The sequence below is a fragment of the Procambarus clarkii genome, chromosome 45 (genome assembly GCF_040958095.1).
Source record: "Procambarus clarkii isolate CNS0578487 chromosome 45, FALCON_Pclarkii_2.0, whole genome shotgun sequence".
Taxonomy (NCBI): Eukaryota; Metazoa; Arthropoda; class Malacostraca; order Decapoda; family Cambaridae; genus Procambarus; species Procambarus clarkii.
The window spans coordinates 21,522,128-21,533,020 of record NC_091194.1 but is presented as its reverse complement, the minus strand read 5'-3'; positions in this window follow the sequence as shown (position 1 = coordinate 21,533,020).

Below are 10,893 nucleotides of genomic sequence, written 5' to 3'. Positions count from 1 at the left end.
ACCATATTTGAGGATTTTAACTTCAAATCATAGAGCGAGGTTTCGTATTATTTAGATCCAAGAAAAAACATATGACAATGTTGTTTCCAATAAAAATGATAAAAATCAATGTGTTTTTGTTAGAATTAACTAAAATGTTCCTGATTTTCCGTTTATATTACCGATGGAAGATGTACACGGAAACATCTCTATTCCGGCTGAAACGTCGATATATGCAATAAAAACAGAACTTCTCCCCTTCTTAATATCTTACTCAGTATTTTAACGAGAAACATATAGTTGATTGAAAATGAAGTATTTAAGGTTATTATCTAATCAATTATGTGTTTGCATCATTTTTATCGTATATATAATGAATTAATACCAATACACTGAAAATTCACAAAAACGTGGAAAAACGGCAAAATATTGCCTAATTCGATGATATTTTGTTTAAATCACATAAAGGAAAAGGGGATGATGAACGTCAAAATATTGCTAAAGTCGATGATTTTTCGTACGAAACAAAATGCAAGGAAACTTGCTTAAATACTTAATTTTCAATCAACTATTTGTTTCTCGTTAAAATACTGAGTAAGATATTGAAAAGGGGAGAAGTTCTGTTTTTATTGCATATATCGACGTTTCAGCCGGAAAAGAGCGATTTTCGTGTACATCTTCCATCAGTAATATGTACGGAAAATCAGGAACATTTTAGTTAATTCTAATGAAAACACATTGATTTTTATCATTTGTATTGGAAACAACATTGTCATATGTCTTTTCTTGGAACTAAATAATACGAAACCTCGCTCTATGATTTGAAGTTAAAATCCTCAAATATGGTTATATAGTGACTTTTTTCACGTTTTTCATGTAGTTTGATATTACGTAAATATATTCATTTTTACCAATATTTCGATACTATTTCATGTAGTATCACGATATGTGATTTGGCCATAAATCTCAGAATTTCGCATAATATTGCATTTTAAGCAAGTTTTCTTGCATTTTGCTTCGTACGAAAAATCATCGAATTTAGCAATATTTTAACGTTTATCATCTCCTTTTCCTTCATGTGATTTAAACAAAATATCATCGAATTAGGCAATATTTTGCCGTTTTCCACGTTTTTGTGAATTTTCCGTCCATGGGTATTAATTCATATATGTATACGATAAAAATGATGCAAACACATAATTGATTAGATAATAACCTTAAGTACTTCATTTTCAATCATCTATTTGTTTCTCGTTAAAATACTGAGTAAGATATTGAAAAGGGGAGAAGTTCGGTTTTTATTGCATATATCGACGTTTCTGCCTGATTAGAGCGGTTTTACGTGTACATCTTCCATCGTTAATATAAACGGAAAATCAAGAACATTATAGTTAATTCTAATGAAAACACATTGTTTTTTATCATTTGTTTTGAAAACAACATTGTCATATGTCTTTTCTTGGATCTAAATAATACGAAACCTCGCTCTATGATTTGAAGTTAAAATCCTCAAATATGGTTATATAGTGACTTTTTTCACGTTTTTCATGTAGTTTGATATTACGTAAATATATTCATTTTTACCAATATTTCGATACTATTTCATGTAGTATCACGATATGTGATTTGGCCTTCAAATCTCAGAATTTCGCATAATATTGCATTTTAAGCAAGTTTTCTTGCATTTTGTTTCGTACGAAAAATCATCGAATATAGCAATATTTTGACGTTTATCATCTCCTTTTCCTTCATGTGATTTAAACAAAATATCATCGAATTAGGCAATATTTTGCCGTTTTCCACGTTTTTGTGAATTTTCCGTCCATGGGTTTTAATTCATATATATACGATAAAAATGATGCAAACACATAATTGATTAGATAATAACCTTAAATACTTCATTTTCAATCAACTATTTCCTTCTCGTTAAAATACTGAGTAAGATATTGAAAGGCGGAGAAGTTCTGATTTTATTGCATATATCGACGTTTCAGCCGGAATAGAGCGGTTTTCGTGTACATCTTCCCTCGTTAATATAAACGGAAAATCAAGAACATTATAGTTAATTCCAATGAAAACACATTGTTTTTTATCATTTGTATTGGAAACAACATTGTCATATGTCTTTTCTTGGAACTAAATAATACGAAACCTCGCTCTATGATTTGAAGTTAAAATCCTCAAATATGGTTATATAGTGACTTTTTTCACGTTTTTCATGTAGTTTGATATTACGTAAACATATTCATTTTTACCAATATTTCGATACTATTTCATGTAGTATCACGATATGTGATTTGTCCTTCAAATCTCAGAATTTCGCATAATATTGCATTTTAAGCAAGTTTTCTTGCATTTTGCTTCGTACGAAAAATCATCGAATTTAGCAATATTTTAACGTTTATCATCTCCTTTTCCTTCATGTGATTTAAACAAAATATCATCGAATTAGGCAATATTTTGCCGTTTTCCACGTTTTTGTGAATTTTCCGTCCATGGGTATTAATTCATATATGTATACGATAAAAATGATGCAAACACATAATTGATTAGATAATAACCTTAAATACTTCATTTTCAATCAACTATTTCTTTCTCGTTAAAATACTGAGTAAGATATTGAAAGGGGGAGAAGTTCTGATTTTATTGCATATATCGACGTTTCAGCCGGAATAGAGCGGTTTTCGTGTACATCTTCCATCGGAAATATAAACGGAAAATCAGGAACATTTTAGTTAATTCTAATGAAAACACATTGATTTTTATCATTTGTATTGGAAACAACATTGTCATATGTCTTTTCTTGGATCTAAATAATACGAAACCTCGCTCTATGATTCTAAGTTAAAATCCTCATATATGGTTAAATAGTGACTTTTTTCACGATTTTCGTGTAGTTTGATATTACGTAAATATATTCATTTTTACCAATATTTCGATACTATTTCATGTAGTATCACGATATGTGATTTGGCCTTGAAATCTCAGAATTTCGCATAATATTGCATTTTAGGCAAGTTTTCTTGCATTTTGTTTCGTACGAAAAATCATCGAATTTAGCAATATTTTGACGTTTATCATCCCCTTTTCCTTCATGTGATTTAAACAAAATATCATCGAATTAGGCAATATTTTGCCGTTTTCCACGTTTTTGTGAATTTTCAGTCCATGGGTATTAAATCATATATATACGATAAAAATGATTCAAACACATAATTGATTAGATAATAACCTTAAATACTTCATTTTCAATCATCTATTTGTTTCTCGTTAAAATAATGAGTAAGATATTAAAAAGGGGAGAAGTTCTGTTTTTATTGCATATATCGACGTTTCAGCCGGAATAGAGCGGTTTTACGTGTACATCTTCCATCAGTAATATAAACGGAAAATCAGGAACATTTTAGTTAATTCTAATGAAAACACATTGATTTTTATCATTTGTATTGGAAACAACATTGTCATATGTCTTTTCTTGGATCTAAATAATACGAAACCTCGCTCTATGATTTGAAGTTAAAATCCTCATATATGGTTATATAGTGACTTTTTTCACGTTTTTCATGTAGTTTAATATTACGTAAATATATTCATTTTTACCAATATTTCGATACTATTTCATGTAGTATCACGATATGTGATTTGGCCTTCAAATCTCAGAATTTCGCATAATATTGCATTTTAAGCAAGTATTCTTGCATTTTGTTTCGTACGAAAAATCATCGAATATAGCAATATTTTGACGTTTATCATCTCCTTTTCTTTCATGTGATTTAAACAAAATATCATCGAATTAGGCAATATTTTGCCGTTTTCCACGTTTTTGTGAATTTTCAGTCCATGGGTATTAATTCATATATATACGATAAAAATGATGCAAACACATAATTGATTAGATAATAACCTTAAATACTTCATTTTCAATCAACAATTGTTTCTCGTTAAAATACTGAGTAAGATATTGAAAAGGGGAGAAGTTCGGTTTTTATTGCATATATCGACGTTTCAGCCGGATTAGAGCGGTTTTACGTGTACATCTTCCCTCGTTAATATAAACGGAAAATCAGGAACATTTTAGTTAATTCTAATGAAAATACATTGATTTTTATCATTTGTATTGGAAACAACATTGTCATATGTCTTTTCTTGGAACTAAATAATACGAAACCTCGCTCTATGATTTGAAGGTAAAATCCTCAAATATGGTAAAATAGTAACTTTTTCACGTTAATCATGTAGTTTGATATTACGCAAATATATTCATTTTTACCAATATTTCGATACTATTTCATGTAGTATCACGATATGTGATTTGCCCTTCAAATCTCAGAATTTCGCGTAATATTGCATTTTAAGCAAGTTTTCTTGAATTTTGTTTCGTACGAAAAATCATCGAATTTAGCAATATTTTGACGTTTATCAACCCCTTTTCTTTCATGTTAATTAGAGAAAATATCATCGAATTAGGCAATATTTTACCATTTTTCCACGTTTTTGTGAATTTTCAGTCTATGGGTATTAATTCATATATATACGATAAAAATGATGCAAACACATAATTGATTAGATAATAACCTTAAATACTTCATTTTCAATCAACTATTTGTTTCTCGTTAAAAAACTGAGTAAGATATTGGAAAGGGGAGAAGTTCTGTTTTTATTGCATATATCGACGTTTCAGCCGGAATAGAGCGATTTTCGTGTACATCTTCCATCGGTAATATAAACGGAAAACCAGGAACATTTTAGCTAATTCTAATGAAAACACTTTGATTTTTATCATTTGTATTGGAAACAACATTGTCATATGTCTTTTCTTGGATCCAAATAATACGAAACCTCGCTCTATGATTTGAAGTTAAAATCCTCAAATATGGTTAAATAGTGTCTTTTTTCACGTTTTTCATGTAGTTTGATATTACGTAAATATATTCATTTTTACCAATATTTCGATACTATTTCATGTAGTATCACGATATGTGATTTGGCCTTGAAATCTCAGAATTTCGCATAATATTGCATTTTAAGCAAGTTTTCTTGCATTTTGTTTCGTACGAAAAATCATCGAATTTAGCAATATTTTGACGTTTATCATCCCCTTTTCCTTTATTTGATTTAAACAAAATATCATCAAATTAGGTAATATTTTGCCGCTTTTCCACGTTTTTGTGAATTTTCAGTCTATGGGTATTAATTCATTATATATACGATAAAAATGATGCAAACACATAATTGATTAGATAATAACCTTAAATACTTCATTTTCAATCAACTATTTGTTTCTCGTTAAAATACTGAGTAAGATATTGAAAAGGGGAGAAGTTTTGTTTTTATTGCATATATCAACGTTTCAGCCGGAATAGAGCGATTTTCGTGTACATCTTCCATCAGTAATATGTACGGAAAATCAGGAACATTTTAGTTAATTCTAATGAAAACACATTGATTTTTATCATTTGTATTGGAAACAACATTGTCACATGTCTTTTCTTGGATCAAAATAATACGAAACCTCGCTCTATGATTTGAAGTTAAAATCCTCAAATATGGTTAAATAGTGACTTTTTTCACGTTTTTCATGTAGTTTGATATTACATAAATATATTCATTTTTACCAATATTTCGATACTATTTCATGTAGTATCACGATATGTGATTTGGCCTTGAAATCTCAGAATTTCGCATAATATTGCGTTTTAAGCAAGTTTTCTTGCATTTTGTTTCGTACGAAAAATCATCGAATATAGCAATATTTTGTCGTTTATCATCCCATTTTCCTTCATGTGATTTAAACAAAATATCATCGAATTAGGCAATATTTTGCCGTTTTCCACGTTTTTGTGAATTTTCAGTCCATGGGAATTAATTCATATATATACGATAAAAATGATGCAAACACATAATTGATTAGATAATAACCTTAAATACTTAATTTTCAATCAACTATTTCTTTCTCGTTAAAATACTGAGTAAGATATTAAACGGGGGAGAAGTTCTGATTTTATTGCATATATCGACGTTTCAGCCGGAATAGAGCGGTTTTCGTGTACATCTTCCATCGGTAATATAAACGGAAAATCAGGAACATTTTAGTTAATTCTAATGAAAACACATTGATTTTTATCATTTGTATTGGAAACAACATTGTCATATGTCTTTTCTTGGATCTAAATAATACGAAACCTCGCTCTATGATTTGCAGTTAAAATCCTCAAATATGGTTATATAGTGACTTTTTTCACGTTTTTCATGTAGTTTGATATTACGTAAATATATTCATTTTTACCAATATTCCGATACTATTTCATGTAGTATCACGATATGTGATTTGCCCTTCAAATCTCAGAATTTCGCGTAATATTGCATTTTAAGCAAGTTTTCTTGAATTTTGTTTCGTACGAAAAATCATCGAATTTAGCAATATTTTGACGTTCATCATCCCCTTTTCCTTCATGTGATTTAAACAAAATATCATCGAATTAGGCAATATTTTGCCGTTTTCCACGTTTTTGTGAATTTTCAGTCCATAGGTATTAAATCATATATATGCGATAAAAATGATTCAAACACATAATTGATTAGATATACTTCATTTTCAATCATCTATTTGTTTCTCGTTAAAATACTGAGTAAGATATTGAAAATGGGAGAAGTTCGGTTTTTATTGCATATATCGACGTTTCAGCCGGATTAGAGCGGTTTTATGTGTACATCTTCCATCGTTAATATAAACGGAAAATCAAGAACATTATAGTTAATTCTAATGAAAACACATTGTTTTTTATCATTTGTATTGGAAACAACATTGTCTTATGTCTTTTCTTGGATCTAAATAATACGAAACCTCGCTCTATGATTTGAAGTTAAAATCCTCAAATATGGTTATATAGTGAATTTTTTCACTTTTTCATGTAGTTTGATATTATTTAAATATATTCATTTTTACCAATATTTCGATACTATTTCATGTAGTATCACGATATGTGATTTGGCCTTCAAATCTCAGAATTTCGCATAATATTGCATTTTAAGCAAGTATTCTTGCATTTTGTTTCGTACGAAAAATCATCGAATATAGCAATATTTTGACGTTTATCATCTCCTTTTCCTTTATGTGATTTAAACAAAATATCATCGAATTAGGCAATATTTTGCCGTTTTCCACGTTTTTGTGAATTTTCAGTCCATGGGTTTTAATTCATATATATACGATAAAAATGATGCAAACACATAATTGATTAGATAATAACCTTAAATACTTCATTTTCAATCATCTATTTGTTTCTCGTTAAAATACTGAGTACGATATTGAAAAGGGGAGAAGTTCGGTTTTTATTGCATATATCGACGTTTCAGCCGGAATAGAGCGGTTTTACGTGTACATCTTCCCTCGTTAATATAAACGGAAAATCAAGAACATTTTAGTTATTTCTAATGAAAACACATTGTTTTTTATTATTTATATTGGAAACAACAATGTCATATGTCTTTTCTTGGATCTAAATAATACGAAACCTCGCTCTATGATTTGAAGGTAAAATCCTCAAATATGGTAAAATAGTAACTTTTTCACGTTAATCATGTAGTTTGATATTACGCAAATATATTCATTTTTACCAATATTCCGATACTATTTCATGTTGTATCACGATATGTGATTTGCCCTTCAAATCTCAGAATTTCGCGTAAAATTGCATGTTAAGCAAGTTTTCTTGCATTTTGTTTCGTACGAAAAATCATCGAATTTAGCAATATTTTGAAGTTTATCAACCCCTTTTCTTTCATGTGATTTAAACAAAATATCATCGTATTAGGCAATATTTTACCATTTTTCCACGTTTTTGTGAATTTTCAGTCCATGGGTATTAATTCATATATATACGATAAAAATGATGCAAACTCATAATTGATTAGATAATAACCTTAAATACTTCATTTTCAATCAACTATTTGTTTCTCGTTAAAAAACTGAGTAAGATATTGGAAAGGGGAGAAGTTCTGTTTTTATTGCATATATCGACGTTTCAGCCGGAATAGAGCGGTTTTACGTGTACATCTTCCATCAGTAATATAAACGGAAAATCAGGAACATTTTAGTTAATTCTAATGAAAACACATTGATTTTTATCATTTGTATTGGAAACAAAATTGTCATATGTCTTTTCTTGGATCTAAATAATACGAAACCTCGCTCTATAATTCTAAGTTATAATCCTCAAATATGATTAAATAGTGACTTTTTTCACGATTTTCATGTAGTTTGATATTACGTAAATATATTCATTTTTACCAATATTTCGATACTATTTCATGTAGTATCACGATATGTGATTTGGCCTTCAAATCTCAGAATTTCGCATAATATTGCATTTTAAGCAAGTATTCTTGCATTTTGTTTCGTACGAAAAATCATCGAATATATCAATATTTTGACGTTTATCATCTCCTTTTCCTTCATGTGATTTAAACAAAATATCATCGAATTAGGCAATATTTTGCCGTTTTCCACGTTTTTGTGAATTTTCAGTCCATGGGTTTTAATTCATATATATACGATAAAAATGATGCAAACACATAATTGATTAGATAATAACCTTAAATACTTAATTTTCAATCAACTATTTCTTTCTCGTTAAAATACTGAGTAAGATATTGAAAGGCGGAGAAGTTCTGATTTTATTGCATATATCGACGTTTCAGCCGGAATAGAGCGGTTTTCGTGTACATCTTCCATCGGAAATATAAACGGAAAATCAGGAACATTTTAGTTAATTCTAATGAAAACCCATTGATTTTTATCATTTGTATTGGAAACAACATTGTCATATGTCTTTTCTTGGATCTAAATAATACGAAACCTCGCTCTATGATTTGAAGGTAAAATCCTCAAATATGGTAAAATAGTAACTTTTTCACGTTAATCATGTAGTTTGATATTACGCAAATATATTCATTTTTACCAATATTCCGATACTATTTCATGTAGTATCACGATATGTGATTTGGCCTTCAAATCTCAGAATTTCGCATAATATTGCATTTTAAGCAAGTTTTCTTGCATTTTGCTTCGTACGAAAAATCATCGAATTTAGCAATATTTTAACGTTTATTATCTCCTTTTCCTTCATGTGATTTAAACAAAATATCATCGAATTAGGCAATATTTTGCCGTTTTTCCACGTTTTTGTGAATTTTCAGTCTATGGGTATTAATTCATTATATATACGATAAAAATGATGCAAACACATAATTGATTAGATAATAACCTTAAATACTTCATTTTCAATCAACTATTTGTTTCTCGTTAAAATACTGAGTAAGATATTGAAAAGGGGAGAAGTTTTGTTTTTATTGCATATATCAACGTTTCAGCCGGAATAGAGCGATTTTCGTGTACATCTTCCATCAGTAATATGTACGGAAAATCAGGAACATTTTAGTTAATTCTAATGAAAACACATTGATTTTTATCATTTGTATTGGAAACAACATTGTCACATGTCTTTTCTTGGATCAAAATAATACGAAACCTCGCTCTATGATTTGAAGTTAAAATCCTCAAATATGGTTAAATAGTGACTTTTTTCACGTTTTTCATGTAGTTTGATATTACATAAATATATTCATTTTTACCAATATTTCGATACTATTTCATGTAGTATCACGATATGTGATTTGGCCTTGAAATCTCAGAATTTCGCATAATATTGCGTTTTAAGCAAGTTTTCTTGCATTTTGTTTCGTACGAAAAATCATCGAATTTAGCAATATTTTGACGTTTATCATCCCCCTTTTCCTTCATGTGATTTAAACAAAATATCATCGAATTAGGCAATATTTTGCCGTTTTCCACGTTTTTGTGAATTTTCAGTCCATGGGTATTAAATCATATATATGCGATAAAAATGATTCAAACACATAATTGATTAGATAATAACCTTAAATACTTCATTTTCAATCATCTATTTGTTTCTCGTTAAAATACTGAGTAAAATATTAAAAAGGGGAAAAGTTCTGTTTTTATTGCATATATCGACGTTTCAGCCGGAATAGAGCGGTTTTACGTGTACATCTTCCATCAGTAATATAAACGGAAAATCAGGAACATTTTAGTTAATTCTAATGAAAACACATTGATTTTTATCATTTGTATTGAAAACAAAATTGTCATATGTCTTTTCTTGGAACTAAATAATACGAAACCTCGCTCTATGATTCTAAGTTATAATCCTCAAATATGATTAAATAGTGACTTTTTTCACGATTTTCATGTAGTTTGATATTACGTAAATATATTCATTTTTACCAATATTTCGATACTATTTCATGTAGTATCACGATATGTGATTTGGCCTTCAAATCTCAGAATTTCTCATAATATTGCATTTTAAGCAAGTTTTCTTGCATTTTGATTCGTACGAAAAATCATCGAATTTAGCAATATTTTAACGTTTATCATCTCCTTTTCCTTCATGTGATTTAAGCAAAATATCATCGAATTAGGCAATATTTGGCCGTTTTCCACGTTTTTGTGAATTTTCCGTCCATGGGTATTAATTCATATATATATACGATAAAAATGATGCAAACACATAATTGATTAGATAATAACCTTAAATACTTCATTTTCAATCATCTATTTGTTTTTCGTTAAAATACTGAGTAAGATATTGAAAAGGGGAGAAGTTCGGTTTTTATTGCATATATCGACGTTTCAGCCGGATTAGAGCGGTTTTACGTGTACATCTCCCATCGTTAATATAAACGGAAAATCAAGAACATTATAGTTAATTCTAATGAAAACACATTGTTTTTTATCATTTATATTGGAAACAACATTGTCATATGTCTTTTCTTGGATCTAAATAATACGAAACCTCGCTCTATGATTTGAAGGTAAAATCCTCAAATATG